The sequence below is a fragment of the Salvelinus sp. IW2-2015 genome, unplaced genomic scaffold (genome assembly GCF_002910315.2).
Source record: "Salvelinus sp. IW2-2015 unplaced genomic scaffold, ASM291031v2 Un_scaffold2878, whole genome shotgun sequence".
Lineage (NCBI taxonomy): Eukaryota > Metazoa > Chordata > Actinopteri > Salmoniformes > Salmonidae > Salvelinus > Salvelinus sp. IW2-2015.
The window spans coordinates 63,950-83,396 of NW_019944178.1; the positions used below are offsets into that span (position 1 = coordinate 63,950).

General features: G+C 44.4%; 1 pseudogene; it reads left to right on the forward strand.

Annotated features, from left to right (window-relative positions):
- LOC112074928 (sodium-dependent noradrenaline transporter-like) overlaps positions 1-19,440 on the forward strand; it is a 54,101-nt pseudogene extending 34,661 nt beyond the window's left edge.
- Positions 19,441-19,447: the final 7 nt, after the last annotated feature.

The window sequence follows — 19,447 nt, forward strand, 5'->3', positions numbered from 1 at the left end:
GCTCCCAAATATGGCCGCAGCTTGAGCACACATGAGGCCTTCAGCTTTGTGATTGGGGGGGGGACGTGTTTAGATCAGGAACAAGTAAATCCTATAAGAGTGGGAAATTGGCTGTGACAGCGTCAACACTACAATAACACTACCAGCTAACACATAACGTTCTGCGAACCATAATGTTTCCGAGAGCTTGTTGAGAGCGTGGTAGTCCTATAGTCATTTTGCATACACCTTCCCACAATGTCTGTGAATGATGCAGGACACCCAGTTATCACACTGTTCTGAGAACCATATGTTTCTTTGGTGGAAATTCACAACGTTTCCTACAGATTTGTAGCAGATAGCTATACACCTTGACAAACTTAGCAGTGAGTGAGTGATGACCATAAAACACACAGACTGATGGCTATAGCATAATTAGCTGTGTTCAACAAGTATATTATTCTTCTGTCTTTATCTAGCTCTATTTGTGATATTTTACCTTGCCTTGCTGGCTTGATAGTTTGCTAGGTAATCAATCCTCTGGATGACATCTGTGATGTTGTAGATGATAACCATCTGAAACATGAGCTCCGTCTTGAAGTTGGATGTGGTCACTTCAATGTAAACAACCCCATTTTCTGGTGCAAACCTGCGCATGCAACTTTCATGATGCGGCCGGAAATTGGTCTATAGAATGGGTGGACAATGTCCATGGACAAACATTACTGTACTGTTACCACTGCAGCCAGCGAGACACCTACTGACCTATACATACACAAACACAGCTGGAATACAAAAGAGACCAATATCTACACACGTTTTTTTTAAGCAGAATGGGTCTGATAGCAGCACCCACCTCTCCACTTTCACAGGAACCTATTAGTGATGACAAGGATCAGCAGACCGCACAGTCTAATGTCTGTTCTCTGTGAGGGGTTAGAGACGACAGAATGCAGGAAAGGTAACTCTGCTATGGCTATAGCCATCATCTGGCCTAGCAGGCCTGCACTTATCCGTTAGCTCCAAGCCAGAAGGTCCACTGCCTGATACACACACTTTCTGCCAGTTAAAACAGGAAAGACAAACCTTAGAGAGAACTAACAAAGCACAGGATGTGTTCTATCTCGTTGCCTGGTTATGGGTTATAGAAGGTCATGTAAGCCTTAAGGTCATGATAGAGAAGCACTGAGGACAGCACATGATATCAACACAGTGATACGTCTTCCTGTAACAGTTGTTGTCAAATTTATTGTAGCTGGCAAATGCAATGAGCACTCCAAAGCCAGCTCCCAATGAATAGAAGATCTGGGTAGCAGCATCAATCCACACCTACAGCAGGAACATAGAACAATAACTTTATGTGTTGCTCTCAAAGATTTGTCCTTGTGGCCTGTGTGATCCAAGCGTGACAGCCTCTGACCCCGGCCCACTGCCCTTTGACTCACCCTTCCCTATCCCCCTGTCTTTCCAACACTTTACTATCTCTTCAACAAGCAAAGAAAGTAAGAAACTGCCCACTCCTTGAAAATATATATATATTTGTCATCAAAAGGCCATGGCATTACAATACAATACAGAGAAGAGCACTACATTTGACAGAATCTCTCCTGAGTACTGACTATCTACTGACTATTGGCTCTAAATAATCTCGTCTCTGATATAATTCCTCGACCATATTTTCAAAAAGAGCTCCTTACCGTTAATTACTGAGTTTTATATTGAATATGGCATATTTTATATTTTTTCCCTCCACTTTGTTTACAAGAACAGCTAACACATGTTTTGGTTTCTAAATTTGTTAATTACATTTATTTCCATATTGGACGTGACTATGGGAGCTCTAGCAGTAACACTGTCCTGCACTCTGAGGCTATGTCTCCCAGGAAAAGGGTTTACAAATTCTTGTATTCTTTTCAAAATTCCCAGGTTTTAAGAAATCCTGTTCGGTGGATCCCGGATTTCTAGTTAATTCTCTCTTGATTCCGGGATCCTGGGAATTTTGTAAGTTATTGGAAATATTGCATCCCTAATATCAGTAACACATTGTATTGTACTCTAAAGACCTGTCTGACCTTGGGGTCGTTGAGTTGTTTAAAGTCGATGTGGAGGTAGGCCCGTATGCCGTCCATAGCCCCTGGCAGAGTGATGTCTATGCAGCCGAACAGCACACATAGGGCATTGTGGCCGTGATGTACACCACCTGGACACAACACAACACAGAACATTAGCTACATGACAACAGTAGTGTTCAATACACCACCTGGACACAACACAACACAGAACATTAGCTACATGACAACAGTAGTGTCAATACACCACCTGGACACAACACAACACAGAACATTAGCTACATGACAACAGTAGTGTTCAATACACCACCTGGACACAACACAACACAGAACATTAGCTACATGACAACAGTAGTGTTCAATACACCACCTGGACACAACACAACACAGAACATTAGCTACATGACAACAGTAGTGTTCAATACACCACCGGACACAACACAACACAACACAGAACATTAGCTACATGACAACAGTAGTGTTCAATACACCACCTGGACACAACACAACACAGACAAAAATAGCTACATGACAACAGTAGTGTTCAATACACCACCTGGACACAACACAACACAGAACATTAGCTACATGACAACAGTAGTGTTCAATACACCACCTGGACACAACACAACACAGAACATTAGCTACATGACAACAGTAGTGTTCAATACACCACCTGGACAACATAACATTACAGATGACTCATTATTGCTGTGAGATCATGTCCTATGACATGCAGACATCATGTGAATTGTTGTATTCTCCCTGGTCTGTCAGCTTTGGTTATCGTATAGATGTTCTTTTTCAGATGTGTGTAGACTCACGCACCAAGCCGTACTAAACAGGGCTTAGATCTGTCAACTCAGAGACTGGTTATTGTCACACTCGGTTACTGTTTATAGATTTTATTTCTCAAGGTACTGTAGTGTAGCACAACACAGTTCATTTTGTGTACAGTAGGAGTAAGTGCTATACTAGGGAAAGGGAAGGGGAATACCGAAATGTGTCTTTCCGCATTAACACAACCCCTCTGAATCAGAGAGTGCAGGGCTGCTTTAATCAAGGTCATCGGCGCCCGGGGAGCAGTTGTTGTGGGGTTAACTGCCTTGCTAAAGAGCAGAATGACAGTAGGAGTGTGTGTTGTATTACAGTAGGAGTGTGTGTTGTACTACAGTAGGAGTGTGTGTTGTATTACAGTAGAGTGTGTTGTATTACAGTAGGAGTGTTTTGTACTACAGTAGGAGTGTGTGTGTATTACAGTAGAAGTGTGTTGTTACTACAGTAGGAGTGGGTGTTGTATTACAGTAGGAGTGTGTGTTGTATTACAGTAGGAGTGTGTGTTGACTACAGTAGGATGTGTTTGTACTACAGTAGGAGTGTGTGTTGTATACAGTAGGAGTGTGTTGTATTACAGTAGGATGTGTGTTGTATTACAGTAGGAGTGTGTGTTGTACACAGTAGGAGTGTGTGTTGTACTTACAGTAGGAGTGTGTGTTGTATTACATAGGAGTGTGTGTTGTACTACAGTAGGAGTGTGTGTTGTAGTTTACAGTAGGAGTGTGTGTTGTATTACAGTAGGAGTGTGTGTTGTATTACAGTAGGAGTGTGTGTTGTATTACAGTAGGAGGTGTTGTTGTATTCAGTAGGAGGTTGTTGTACTACAGTGGGAGTGTGTGTTGTATTACAGTAGGAGTGTGTGTTGTATTACAATAGGAGTGTGTGGTTGTATTACAGTAGGAGTGTGTGCTGTATTACAGTAGGAGCGTGTGTTATACTACAGTTGGAGTGTGTGTTGTATTACAGTAGGAGTGGTGTTAACTACAATAGGAGTGTGTGTTGTATTACAGTAGGATTGTGTGTTGTATTACAGTAGGAGTGTGTGCTGTATTACAGTAGGAGGTGTGTTGATTACAGTAGGAGTGTGTCTGTATTACAGTAGGAGTGTGTGTTGTACTACAGTAGGAGTGTGTGCTGTATTACAGTAGGAGTGTGTGTTGTACACAGTAATGTTGTACAGTAGGAGTGTGTGTTGTATTACAGTAGGAGTGTGTGTTGTACTACAGTAGGAGTGTGTGTTGTATTACAGTAGAGTGTGTGTTGTATTACAGTAGGGATGTGTGTTGTATTACATAGGAGTGTGTGTTGTACCACAGTAGCGTGTGTGTTGTATTACAGTAGGAGTGTGTGTTGTATTACAGTAGGAGTGTGTGTTGTATTACAGTAGGAGTGTGTTGTATTACAGTAGGAGTGTGTTTTATTACAGTAGGAGTGTGTGTTGTATTACAGTAGGAGTGTGTGTTGTACTACAGTAGGAGTGTGTGTTGTATTACAGTAGCAGTGTGTGTTGTTATTACAGTAGGAGTGTGTGTTGTACTACAGTAGGAGTGTGTGCTGTCCTAAGAGGTAGGGTACAGCACAGTGTCTCAACAGTACCTTGCCGGAGGACTTGACACCCTTCCAGAGACTGAAGTAGAGAAGAAAGACCACAGCCACCAGACAGAGGACCAGCTCCCAGCGAGGCATGCCCAGGTCCTGGATCCCCCTGCTCTCATGGAGGTGGAGTACGCCACGCCTGGGAACACACACACACTAAGGCTGAGTCCCGATTCTACAAGCTTCTACCGTAGTGTCCTTTGCACACTTTCACATGGCCAATGCTTACACCAACCCTATGCTTTTAAATCAACGACGGGGAGTCTGAAAGTGTGTAATTCTGGAAAAGGGTGTAGAATCTGGAAGCATCCACATACTTAACAAGACAGTGGTGTGGAGGATGACATGTGTAACACCCCAGACCACACACACTCCAACAAACACACCAACTTAATTTAGACCCAGATTTATGACCAAACTGTCCACAGCATAGATACCTCATAAAACACAAAGAAAAAGATAGGAAGATAGACATGCCTTATTAGGAAACATACAGTATAAGGCTATATCGCAGGCTACCCACAGTATTCTCTTTCCCTGGCCAGCCCCAGAGTGCTGTGTTTGTATGGTGGATCCACCCAGGCTATGACTCAGCTAGGACAGACTCAACACATGAACAGTCCCTGTCTGACCCTGAGAAGAGCGAGGGGAGTCACCTGCTCTAAGGGAGGACAGGATTCTGACAACACCCAACAGTCAGTCATCTACACACCATTTACTCCAGTCTGAACTTAAACCACTTCAATCAGGTAGAAAGTGTGTAGAAATGATAATGAACTCAACTTTTAAAATAATCTCAACAACTTTTCTTCAATCACAGTATTTTCAATAAAGAGCTATCAGCAGCAGTATTTTGGTTGATTTTGTGGTCCAAGCCAGTGGAATTTTAACATGAATATGGGCAAAATGTAATTACTGACAATGAATGAGGTGGAATGTTGTTTCACTTGTCATATAATTGCCACATTTAATATCAATATAGCATTAAAAATAGTTTTCCAGATTGTATTTTGGCGATTATTTTTCGCGATGTGAATACTGGGTCACGACAGAGACAACTTGGTTCAATTTGGTTCCTGAGGTGTTAAAACCCAGTCACAGCATCTATACATTCATTCTGTAATACAACACACACTCCTACTGTAATACAACACACACTCCTACTGTAGTACAACACACACTCCTACTGTAATACAACACACACTCCTACTGTCATTCTGCTCTTTAGCAAGGCAGTTAACCCCCAACAACAACTGCTCCCCGGGCGCCGATGACCTTGATTAAAGCAGCCCCCTGCACCTCTCTGATTCAGAGGGGTTGTGTTAAATGCGGAAAGACACATTTCGGTATTCCCCTTCCCTTTCCCTAGTATAGCACTTACTCCTACTGTACACAAAATGAACTGTGGTTGTGCTACACTACAGTACCTTGAGAAATAAAATCTATAAACAGTAACCTGAGTGTGACAATAACCAGTCTCTGAGTTGACAGATCTAAGCCCTGTTTAGTACGGCTTGGTGCGTGAGTCTACACACATCTGAAAAAGAACATCTATACGATAACCAAAGCTGACAGACCAGGGAGAATACAACAATTCACATGATGTCTGCATGTCATAGGACATGATTCACAGCAATTATGAGTCTCTGTATGTTTATGTTGTCCAGGTGGTGTATTGAACCTATGTAAACTCTTAGGTAATAAAGGTGATTTTAGAACATAAAGGGTTCTTCGGCTGTCATAATTGCAAGAAGGCTGGAACCTTTTGGTTTCAGCAAGTAGACCGCTCTTATTCCAGAGCGGACTTGACAATTAAGTGCCTTCATCTTAGGAAAGCTGGTGAGACAAACCACATATCAAGTGTCGCTTGTATCATTTAACTCCAGTAAAGTAGTTATCAGAAATTAGTGATCGGTGGAAAGAAAAGGTGGAGGATGTCATGTATCTAATGCTTATGTTTGTGTTGTGTTGTGTGTCAGGTGGTGTATTGAACATACTGTTGTACGATAGCTACTGTTTGTGTGTGTTGTGTTCGTGTCACCGGTGTATCGATGACACTACTGGTTCTGTCATGTATCTAATCTTCTTGTGTTGTGTTGTGTCAGGTGGTGTATTGAACATAACTGTGTGTCTGTATAATGTTCTGTGTTGTGTTGTTGTACAGGTTGGTGTATTGACCTACTGAGTTGTCATGTACTATTTCTGTGTTTGTGTATGTGTACCCGCCGATGGTTAAGTGAACACATATCTGCTTGTCATGTGCTAAATGCTTCTGTGTTGATGATTGTGTCACGGTGTGAAGTTGAACACTACTGTTGTCATGTAGTATATTTTCTGTCGTTGGTTTTGTGTCAGGTGGTGCTATTGAAACACTAACTTGTTGGTCATGTTCTACATGTTCTGTGTTGTGTCTGTGTCCAGGTCGGTGTTGATTGAACACACTGTTGTCATGTATTATGTTCTGTGTTGTGTTGTGTCCAGGTGGTGTATTGAACACTACTGTTGTCATGTAGCTAATAAATGTTCTGTGTTGTGTTGTGTTGTGTCCAGGTGGTGTTTGAACACTACTGTTGTCATTTCTAATCTTCTGTGTTGTGTTGTGTTGTGTCCAGGTGGTGTATTGAACACTACTGTTGTCATGATTAAATGTTCTGTGTTGTGTTGTGTTGTGAGTCCAGGTGAGTGTATTGAACACTCGTTGTCCATGTTACTAAATGTTGTGTCTGTGTTGTGTTGGTTGTGTCCAGGTGTGTATTGAACACTACTGTTGTCATGTACTATTTCTGTGTGTGTTGTGTTGTGTCCAGGTGGTGTATTGAACACTACTGTTGTCATGTAGCTAATGTTCTGTGTTGTGTTGTGTCAGGTGGTGTATTGAACACTACTGTTGTCATGTAGCTAATGTTCTGTGTTGTGTTGTGTCAGGTGGTGTATTGAACATACTGTTGTCATGTAGCTAATGTTCTGTGTTGTGTTGTGTCCAGGTGGTGTATTGAACTACTGTTGTCATGTAGCTAATTCTGTGTTGTTTGTGTCCAGGTGGTGTATTGAACACTACTGTTGTCATGTAGCTAATGTTTGTGTTGTGTGTTGTGTCAGTGTGGTATTGAACACTACTGTTGTCATGTCTAATGTTCTGTGTTGTGTTGTGTCAGGTGGTGTATTGAACACATCTACTGTTGTCATGTATCTAATGTTCTGTGTTGTGTTGTGTGTTGTGTCCAGGTGTGTATTGAACACTACTGTTTCATGTATCTAATCTGCTGTGTTGTGTTGTGTTGTGTCCAGGTGGTGTATTGAACACTACTGTTGTATGTAGTAAATGTTCTGTGTTGTTGTTTGTGTCATCAGTGGTGTATTGAACACTACCTGTTGTCATGTAGCTAATGTTCTGTGTGTGTTGTGTTGTATGTCATTGGTGCTATTGAACATACTGTTGTTCATTGTAAGCTAAGTTCTGTGTTGTGTTTGTGTCCATTGTGGTGTATTGAACATTACTGTTGTCATGTATAATATTCTGTGTGTGTTGTGTTCCAGGTGGTGTATGAACTACTACTGTGTTTTCTAATGGTGCTTTATGTGGTTGTGTTGTGTCCATTGGTTATATGAACATTACACTGGTTTCAATGTAGATAATGTTCTGTCGTTTGTGTTGTGTCCAGGTGGTGTATTGAACACTACTGTTGTCATGTAGCTAATGTTCTGTGTTCTGTTGTGTTGTGTCCAGTGGTGTATTGAACACTACTGTTGTCATGTAGCTAAGTTCTGTGTTGTTGTTGTGTCGCAGGTGGTGTATTGAACACTACTGTTGTCATGTAGCTAATGTTCGTGTTTGTTGTGTTGTGTCCAGGTGGTGTGATTGAACACTACTGTTGTCATGTAGCTAATGTTCTGTGTTTGTTGTGTTGTGTCAAGGTGGTGTATTGAACACTACTGTTGTCATGTAAGCTAATGTTCTGTGTTGTGTTGTGTCCAGGTGGTGTATTGAACCTACTGTTGTCATGTAGCTAATGTTCTGTGTTGTTGTTTGTGTCCAGTGGTGTATTGAACACTACTGTTGTCATGTAGCTAATGTTCGTGTTGTGTTGTGTCCAGGTGTGTATTGAACACTACTGTTGTCATGTAGCTAATGTCTGTGTTGTGTTGTGTCCAGGTGTGTATTGAACACTACTGTTGTCATGTAGCTAATGTTCTGTGTTGTGTTGTGTCCAGGTGGTGTATTGAACACTACTGTTGTCATGTAGCTAATGTTCTGTGTGTGTTGTGTCCAGGTGGTGTATTGAACACTATGTTGTCATGTAGCTAATGTTCTGTGTTGTGTTGTGTCAGGTGGTGTACATCACGGCAATGCCCTATGGTGCTGTTCGTCCTGCTGATCAGAGGCATCACTCTGCAGGGCTATGGACGCATACGGCCTACCTCCACATCGACTTTAAACACTCAACGACCCCAAGGTCAGACAGGTCTTTAGAGTACAATACAATGTGTTACTGAAATTAGGCATCAACTTATTTGAGTACACAAAATAAGAGGGCCAGTCCATCATCGTGCAATACAATCTGTAGCAGAGCGATTCATTACGAAAGAAGTAGTCATTAGATACAGGCTTGAAGTACCGGGAGCCGTGTAGTACGGAATATGACACGTGAGGGCCTGAGATTGCAGCTGCAGGAGTCGGGATTAAGAGCCTTCAGTTAGGATTGCAAGACATTAGATGAAAAAAGTAAAATGAATATGTGAACGCAAGTTCGATTAACTAAGATAAACTTAAGACGATGCAGGATTCAGTAGTGAGTTAGTTCGAAGGGAGATACGAGGCATATGCTACTCCATGCATAGAGAGCGATGCGCAGAGTACTTAGAGGAGGATATTGTGCATGGCTATAATTGGACATCAGTTAATATAGCTCTGGCGGCTGGTGCGTACTTGTGTGCAAGCTCAGTAATTAAGTCGAATATGGCTGATAACCAGAATATTGAAGTTAGCTGAGAGGAGTAGAAGGTTAATGGTTGGAAGTTGTGAGGACAGATAGCTTTTATTAACTTATCAGTCGGCGAACTGAGAATAAGTACAGATTTTGTATATGCATATGCTTGGTAGTAGGTACGCATGAGTAGGAGTCAGTCGTCTGCCAAGTCCAAAGACAGTGACTAGGGGTTCAACGTCGTTGAAAGTGTTACGATGAGTATGACATTAAGCGGAAAGACACAATCATCTATGAAAGATAACATTGTAGAGCATAACTAACATCTGAGATGATCAGGATGGAGATTAAACTAGCGATGTGGGACGCCTGGAAGCTATATGCCCCAAATTTGCATATAGGTACGCGAAAATTGCATAGTTCAGGTTCCACATGCGATTGCGGGCTTACGATTATAATGGAAGCTTCGTGATCACAAGTGAGCTCTGTCTCCCTCAGTCTTGAACTTGGGATGTCAGTGGCAATCAGAAGGTGCACGCGATCCGAGTCGTTAACAAAGATCGCGCAAACAATGAGTATTCTAGAGGCTACTGAGTGCGTGCAAGGTAAAGGATGGGTAAGCCATCGGCTCGGCAGCGGCGTAATCCAAGTTTTGGTGCCCGAGGAACGAGAATACTGACGCGTGATTAAAGTAGTAATTGGGAATGGTACAGCTATGATTGCACAGGACACAGAGCAATAGATGGTAAGTGGGAATGAGATTGAGTCACTGAAATATGGGAGATCACCGACCTGTGCTCCTTAATCTGCATGTTTATCGGTTTGAAACTAATCAAGTGATAGACTGGACCGAAGGATAAAGTTGTTTCGACCATACGTGATAAGTGTATATTAAGTAGCGCAGGCAAGCCTATGAAATATGCGGCCGATATGTGGTTAGGGGTTTCAGAAATATGAAGTTTTCCAGGGAATAGTAGTTGGGGATATTCTACTTGTGAGCGTCCAGATGATGTTAGAGATATCGTTGACAAAACGCCGCCATGAATGACATTACCGCACGGAGCCCTACGGTTGTACGGAATTGAAGCACGACACGAGAAAGAATATGACTAAAAGGACGTCGTGTCAAGACTTACGCTACATGGGCGGCATTTAAACTCACTAGAGCAGTAGTGATGGATCCGACAAGGTAAAGAAAGAAAGGATCAATGAGAGAGAGGCAAATATATCGGGTAAGACGTGGCTCAACACGGGAAGAGTGTTAACGTGAACAGATGGTCCAAATAAAAATAACTAGTTAAAAGATTATACTCGCAGGGTCCAATTGACGGACACGCGTAAACAGCTCAGGATTGTTGAGCTAGGCTACTGGTGAAAGAAAGTAAGTACTACCAAAATACTCAATTGTATAGGTACGTAACGTTTATGGCATCGATGCACCGATGTGCCAAAATGTGTATTGGTAGAGTATAAGGCGGTCATGGTCTGCAGTGTTGTAGTTGCCGGCACAGGAGGATACATGGGTAGCATGGAAACACTTAAGGATCGCCCGTATAGAATGCCATTTTTAGAACTGATTATGTCAGACAACGTGATGTGTAGGTACGGAAGGCTAGGTTGTGATCTAACAAAACCACAATTACAGGAGCAGAAGATTAGTTAAAGCGCAAGTGTCTGGTTTGCGCGCACGAGAAGTTCTTGTAGGAAGGTAGGAAGGGACATGTGAAGTTATATTTTCAATTACTTAAAAAATTCCAGGTTTCTGAATCAAAGAGGATTAACTAGAAATCCGGATCACGAACAAGATTTCTTAAAATGGGAATTTTGGGAAGTAATAGATTTGTAAACCTTTTTTTTTACTTTGGAAAAAAGAAAGGACCAAACAGCCCCCCCTTTCAGAGGTTTTTGGCAAAAAAGGAAAAAACCAGTGGGGGGGGTTTACTGCAGACGGGCTTCCATATCACGTCCAATATGGAATAATGTAATAACTAATTTAGAAACAAAACATGTAGTTAGCTGTTTTTGTAAACAAAGTTGAAGGGATAAAAGATTGGAATAATAAATCTGGGAGGTTCGTGATTTTTTTGCATAATATGCATATTATTAGAACGTCAATGAACGTAGGAGACTTTTGAAAATGGCCGAGGAATATATAGAGACGAGATTTATTTTAGAGCAATAGTAGTAGATAAGTCGTACTCAGGAAGATTTGTAAAGTAGTGTGTTTCTCTGTATCTTATTGTAATGACTTGGCTTTTGAAGAGAAATATTTAATATTTTTTTTAAGGAATGGGGAGTTTTTAATTTCTTGTTGATGAAGAGATAGTAAAGTGTTGGAAAGACAGGGGGGATAGGGGAAGGGTGAGTCAAAGGGCAGTGGGCCGGGGTCAGAGGCTGTCACCGCTGGATCACACAGGCCACAAGGACAAATCTTTGAGAGCAACACATAAAGTATTGTTCTATGTTCCTGCTGTAGGTGTGGATTGATGCTGCTACCCAGATCTTCTATTCATTGGGAGCTGGCTTTGGAGTGCTCATTGCATTTGCCAGCTACAATAAATTTGACAACAACTGTTACAGGTAAGACGTATCACTGTGTTGATATCATGGTGCTGTCCTCAGTGCTTCTCTATCATGACCTTACAAGGCTTACATGACCTTCTATAACCCATAACCAGGCAACGAGATAGAACACATCCTGTGCTTTGTTTAGTTCTCTTAAGGTTTGTCTTTCCTGTTTTAACTGGACAGAAAGGTGATGTGTATCAGGCAGTGGACCTTCTGGCTTGGAGCTAACAGGATAAGTGCAGGCCATGCTAGGCCAGATGATGGCTATAGCCATAGGCAGAGTTACCTTTCCTGCCATTCTGTCGTCCTCTAAACCCCTCACAGAGAAACAGACATTAGACTGTGCGGTCTGCTGATCCTTGTCATCACTAATAGGTTCCTGTGAAAGTGGAGAGGTGGGTGCTGCTATCAGACCCATTCTGCTTAAAAAAAAACGTGTGTAGATATATGGTCTCTTTTGTATTCCAGCTGTGTTTGTGTATGTATAGGTCAGTAGGTGTCTCGCTGGCTGCAGTGGTAACAGTACAGTAATGTTTGTCCATGGACCATTGTCCACCCATTCTATAGACCAATTTCCCGGCCGCATCATGAAAAGTTGCATGCGCAGGTTTGCACCAGAAAATGGGGTTGTTTACATTGAAGTGACCACATCCAACTTCAGACGGAGCTCATGTATTCAGATGGTTATCATCTACAACATCACAGATGTCATCAGAGGATTGATTACCTAGCAAACTATCAAGCCAGCAAGGCAAGGTAAAATATCACAAATAGAGCTAGATAAAGACAGAAGAATAATATACTTGTTGAACACAGCTAATTAGCTATAGCCATCAGTCWTGTGTGTTTTTATGGTCATCACTCACTCACTGCTAAGTTTGTCAAGGTGTATAGCTATCTGCTACAAATCTGTAGGAAACGTTGTGAATTTCCCACCAAAGAAACATATGGTTCTCAGAACAGTGTGATAACTGGGTGTCCTGCATCATTCACAGAACATTGTGGGAAGGTTGTATGCAAAATGACTATAGGACTACCACGCTCTCAACAAGCTCTCGGAAACATATGGTTCTCAGAACGTTATGTGTTAGCTGGGTAGTGTTATTGTAGTGTGACGCTGTACAGCCAATTTCCCACTCTTATAGATTACTTGTCCTGATCTAAACACGCCCCCCCCCAACACAGCTGAAGGCCTCATGTGTGCTCAGCTGGGCCATATTTGGGAGCTGAGAGGCTGAATGAGGACTTGTGAAAGTTGGCTGTTACATCCGTAGATATTCTCAAAGGACATCTGAGTGGCTAGCAGCTGGTTGTATTATTCTCCATATTGTACACAGCTGGGACGGTTGAGGTCAGACTGTGGTCCATGTTCTCTCTGTCTGTCTGCTGACTGAACGTGGGTTGATGTCTGCTGACTGAACGTGGGTTACTGACCACAAACAGTCTTCAGGCTTTCACCTAGTTTGATTTCCAGGTGGGCCTCAAAGGCTCTCAAACAACATCCAGTCCCTCTGCCATCAAAATGGTTAATTCAAACCAATACAACATTAAACTCTTTAAAGGGGCAATCAGCAGTTGATGTATCCATTTTTGGACATATTAATTAATGATATGTACTCATTGATTCTTGAAGAATATAACTTATAAATGCCTCATGAGCTTAGTTCAACTGTCGTACCCCAACAGAACCCAAAATATAAGCTTTGTTTTACTCCAAAGTTTGTAAACAAAGTAAATGTAAACAAACACTATATACACTATACGTTTGATATCGTGGATGGTCAGTCCTTGAATCCATAGCTCTGTCTATGAATTTGAGAGAGGTTACATTTCTCCAGTCGCATCCCACAGCTTCTTACCAAAACAGGGGTGGGGGGGTGGGACTCTTTTTTATTGTTTCTGTGATGTGGTGAGGTTGAACCCAGGTGCATAGAAGAGACCAGATGAGGAATCAGTGGTTAAGGATAAACATAAATACTTTACTGAGAAACAGTAGCCGCAGGATCATAGTACACTAAGTCTCAAAATCACACAATAAACAAACACACACTGTAAACAATTCAAGCTTCTGCAAAGAAACCACAAAAAACACACCTCTTTTAACAAGGACACAATCATGAAATAATAAGACACACCTGAGTCCAATAAAAGTCTCTAGGGCGGTCTCTGCTGCCCTCTGGTGCCAGGAGGAACCATGACAGTACCCTCCCTCTAGGAGTGGCTCCAGCCGCGGAGCCATGACGACCACCACGTAGTTGTTTGAATTCTCTAACAAGACCCGGATCCAGGATGTCCCGGGCAGGCACCCACGCCTGCTTCTCGATACCGTAGCCCTCCCAGTCCACCAGGTACTGCAGGGCAGAGGTGGGACCAAGTCATTGTTTTACAAGTCACAAGTAAGTTTCAGGTCTTAGCACTCAAGTCCCAAGTCAAGACAGGCAAGTATCAAGTCAAGTCTCAAGTCCTAAACTTTGAGTTTCGAGTCCTAAACAAGTCATAATGTGCTCTTCACCAAATGTAATACCATTTCATATTTTTAACAAGAGTAATAGTTAGTATATTACATTTACGCAAATCATGAATCCTTAAAAAAATATCTATATATTTATTACTTTCCAAATAAACGTTATATTTCCATGGAAATACATGGGTAGCCATGAGAAAGACCCCCCCACCCCCCCAATAGTGATCGAGGATCACTATGGGGCGCAATCGGTCGATGTAGGCTTGTACACAATCGCCCAACCTTAACACACACACATAACACATACACATACACACACACACGACACACACACACACACACACACACACACACACACACACACTCACACACACACAACACACCCACACACACCAACACACCACACAACACACACACACCTCTCTCTCTGTGTGGTTTACATAGGCTAACGTGTGTCAATGTTTAGGAACAGCAGTAAATCAGGCATGATTTAGGCTACCAATCTGGCTAACGAATTGTAGATCAATCTTAGGTGCAATGATCACGTTCCCCGCACTGACTGAACTGTGTGGAGGGCTCATTGATTTAACGTTACATTAGCCTACATGCTACACTAGTAATAAAATGATCAATTACTATAGGCTGTGCTATATTAGCCACGACTTACCGTTCTTGTGCAGCTTCAAATGTCGAACAAAGTTGGAAAATGTGTGCGCCTCCGTCTGTAATTTTCTTCACGAATGTTTTCAAGTTGCAATCCGTTTTTTGTTATACAGCGTCGTATTCATATCCGAAAATATTAAGTTTTGGGTATCATCTTTCCAAGGGTCCATCTGAATTTCACGCCGCCGACGTTCCTCTGCACTGCCACGCACACTTTTCTCAGCTGGCACCATTTGATTGGCTGCTGTCCGAATCAAACTGTAATCCGTTAAATGAAGAGTTGATGCGCTGCACACTTTTTTTAATAGCATACATTTTTATATTTGTCTTGGGAGGGTATCAAGTCAGGTCGAGTCAAAAGGCTAAAGTCCAAGGCAAGTACAGATCATCGGTGTTAAAGTCAAGCGTCGAGTTCCAAGTCATCATATTTGTGACTCGAGTCCAAGTCATGTGACTCGAGTCCACAACCTCTGCTGCAGGGTCCCTCGGACTCAACGAGCCTCCAACAGACACTGGACCATGTAAGGCGGGCGGCCCATTCATAAGTTGAGGGGGCGGAGGAGCAGGTAGGGCAGGGGAGAGAAAAGTCTTGAGACGGAGACATGAAAGTACGGACAGCACTCTCATGGACCTGAGAAGAAAGATAGGTGACCGGTTGATGGCGACTCAGGATAGTGGAAATGGTCCTATGTGGTGGATCGAGGCTTTTTTTCCCCTGCGAGTCCAACGTTAAGGGAAAGATCACAGGTGGACAGCCCACAACCCATGAAACGCCGGCTCGGAGGAGTCGAAGAGGTCTTCAGTGACGGTTTTCCTGATGTTGGTGTCAGGCAGAGGAGTGGAGCAAGGAGGATCGCGCTCTGATCCAGATGCGATGACATCGTCGAATGAACGCCTCGGCTGATGGCACCTCCGCTTCGGCCTCTTGTTCATGAAATAGGGGGAGGTCGAACCCGAACTGACACTCAAATGGCGAGTTCAGCAGTGTGTTATGAGCATACTCTGCTCAGATGAGGAACTTGCTCCAGTTGCTGGCCTGAGTGGAGACAAAGCAGCGGAGGAACCTCTCCAGCTCCTGGTTGGCCCGCTCAGTTTGCCCATTCAACTGAGGGTGGAATCCCGAGAAGAGACTCGCCAAAGGCCTTACAATACCATACGGCAAACTGGGGCCCACGATCTGAGACAATGTTCGGGGGAACTCCGTGTAGTTGAAAGACATGGATAATCACGAGATCAGCGGTCTACTTCACTGAAGGCATCTTGGGTAAGGCGATGAAATGGGCTGCCTTGGAGAACCGATCGACCACCACCAGGATAGTGGTAAGCCCTTGAGATGGAGTTAACCCTGTAATAAAATCTACAGACAGATGTGACCAGGGCCGGCTGGGGATGGGTAGAGGTTGGATCAACCCGGCCGGTCGCTGACGTGATGACTTGCTTTGGGCACAGATGGAACAGGCCGCAACAAAGGATCTCACATCCTCCATCATGTTGGGCCACCAGAATTTCCACCTCAGGAACTCCAGTGTCCGATTAACCCTTTGATGCCCAGTTCATTTAGAGGAGTGTCCCCATTGTAGTACTTGGGACCGGGCTGATCGCCGGGGTCAGGTTCTCGGGTCTGGGCTTGTCGGACCGTGGTCTCAATACTCCATATCACAGGGGCCACAATGCGTGAGCTGGGAATGATGGGCTCGGGATCCCTCAACTCGTTGGAGATATCATGTTGGAGCGACAGGGCATCTGCCTTCTGATTCTTGGATCCCGGGCGATAGGCTAGTGTAAAATCAAACATATTAAAAAACAGAGCCCACCTAGCCTGGCGAGCGTTCAACCTCTTGGCTTCTTGAATGGAGACCAAGTTCTTATGGTCTGTCCAGATCACGAAAGGATGAGGTGCCCTCTCCAACCAGTGTCTACACCCCTCAAGAGCCCACTTAACTGCCAAGAGCTCCCGGTTGCCTACATCGTAGTTGCGTTCCGCTGGCACGAACCGTTTGTAGAAAAAGGGGCATGGGTGCAGTTTCTTGTCCTACTTGTTCCGCAGTGAAATGGCCGCCCCTGCTCCGGTGTCCGAGACGTCCACCTCCACCACAAAGGGACGAGTCGAATCAGGATGAACGAGGATGGGTCCAGAGGTGAAACGTCCATTGAGCTCCATGAATGCCCTGTCATCCTCGGGGTCCAGCAAAAACGGGTCTGGGACTTGCGGGTTAGGACCGTGAGAGGCTCTGCACCCGCACCAAAGTTGTATGTAAAACGCCTGTAAAAATTGGAAAACCCAAGGAACCCCTGGACCTGCTTGAGTGAGGTGGGACGGGGCCAGTTTGCGACCGCCTCAATCTTTACGGGGTCCATTTGGGTGCCTGTGATAGAGATAATGTGACCGGGGAAGGAATCCTGGGATATGTGGAACTCACACTTCTCTATCTTGACATATAGTTGACTCAAGGACTTGGTGGACATGCAGTATGTGTCTGGAAGGGTCTTGGAGAAAATCAAGATATCGTTGAGGTTAACAAAGACGAACCGATTCAACATATCCCTCAGGGTGTCATTGACCAATGCTTGAAAGACTGCCGGTGAGTTCGATAATCTGAAGGGCATGACTAAATACTCATAGTGGCCACTAGGGGTATTAAAGGCTGTCTTCCATTCATCCCCCTCCCTGATTCTCACCAGATTGTAAGCGTTGCGGAGGTCTAGTTTGGTGAAGAATTGGGCCCCTTGGACCAACTCCAATGCGGAGGTCATCAGGGATAGGGGGTAACAATTCTTGATTGTAATCTGGTTCAGCCCTCTGTAGGCGAAGCAGGGATGCAGGCCTCCATCCTTCTTACATCCACCAGCAGGGGATGTAGAGGGGCGATTGAAACCTGCCTCCAGCGATTCCCGGATGTAATTGTCCATGACTGCTGCTTCAGGGGTCGAGAGGGAATACAGACGACCCCGGGGAGCCTTTGTGCATGCGCCTGTCACGCTCCTGTGGGCTCAGACGTGTGCGACCCAGCTGCATGGGATCCTCCATGCTGGGCTCGGTGGCCTTGGGGGTGCTCAGGAAACCGGAATTCTGGAGTGGTGTCAAAAGGGTGCTGTCTCCCCCGTTCCCGGTTGTCAAACCTGATTGCCAGTGTTTTCAGGAACTCGAGGTCCTCTCCCAGTTCCCGAGTGGGCAGCTCATCTTTGATGGAGTTAGACAGACCCTGGTGGAAAGCGGTAACCAGTGCCTCCGTATTCCAATCACTCTCGGCGGCGAGGATGCGGAACTCAATGGCCCCTTGGCGGAGGTTGAACAGTTGGCTGTCCACTTCTCGTCCGGCAGACTGGGTGGTTGAAGACTCGTTGCAGCTTGGCAGTGAAGGCTACTACGGCTCTGCAAGATGGTGGCTGCTGTTCCCACACCGCCATTGCCCACGCCAGGGCCTTGCCCGAGAGTAGAGAGATGATGTAGGTGATCATGGCCCGATCGGTGTGGAATGAGGAGGACTGTAGCCCGAACACCAGAGTACACTGAGTGAGAAACCCCTTGCATCCTCCCGGGTGACCGTCATACCGCTCAGGGGCTGGGATCTTGGGCTCCCGGTGCAGGTTCCCTGGATGAACCACAACGACGTCTGTAGCACTGGGCGATGAGACCTGGGCATTGGCTCCTCCTGGGTTGGGGGAGTGCCATGGTTGGAGGGACTCAGCAAGTGCCCGAAGGTTCCCGGAGATTTGGGAGACCTGTTCTTGCTGCCGTCCTAACAGTGCTCCTTGGTGGGCTACCACGTTCCGGATCTGGGAGATCTCTGCTGGGTCCACGTTGTGGCAGAAGCTTGCTGTGATGTGGTGAGGTTGGACCCAGGGCTTGGTGGTGGGGTGTGGGGTTACGGCCCCTTCGTTATTCTGTATTCTAATACCTTGACAAGACCCTCAAGACAAGACCCTAAAGACAGACCCTCAAGACAGACCCTCAAGACAAGACCCTCAAGACAAGACCCTCAAGACAAGACCCTCAAGACAAGACCCAAGATATGGTTCCAATAGAAATGTTGGTTTAGATTGACTATGGTTCAAGGAAGCAACAGGAAGTCCAATAGTCGAAGTGTTAATATGGTGGGTTTATTATTGTTCTAAAACCTGTCCTGGTACTATCATGGTAGCTTTATTTTTCTAAACATGTTTTATGTGTGTGTGTTCTCTTCCCAACAGGGATGCTATCTTGACCAGCACAGTGAACTGTGTCACCAGCTTCTTTTCAGGGTTTGCCATCTTCTCTGTGCTCGGCTACATGGCCTACAAACACGGAGTCAGGATAGAGGACGTGGCCACCGAAGGTGAAAGGAACCCTACTAGATATGCATGCA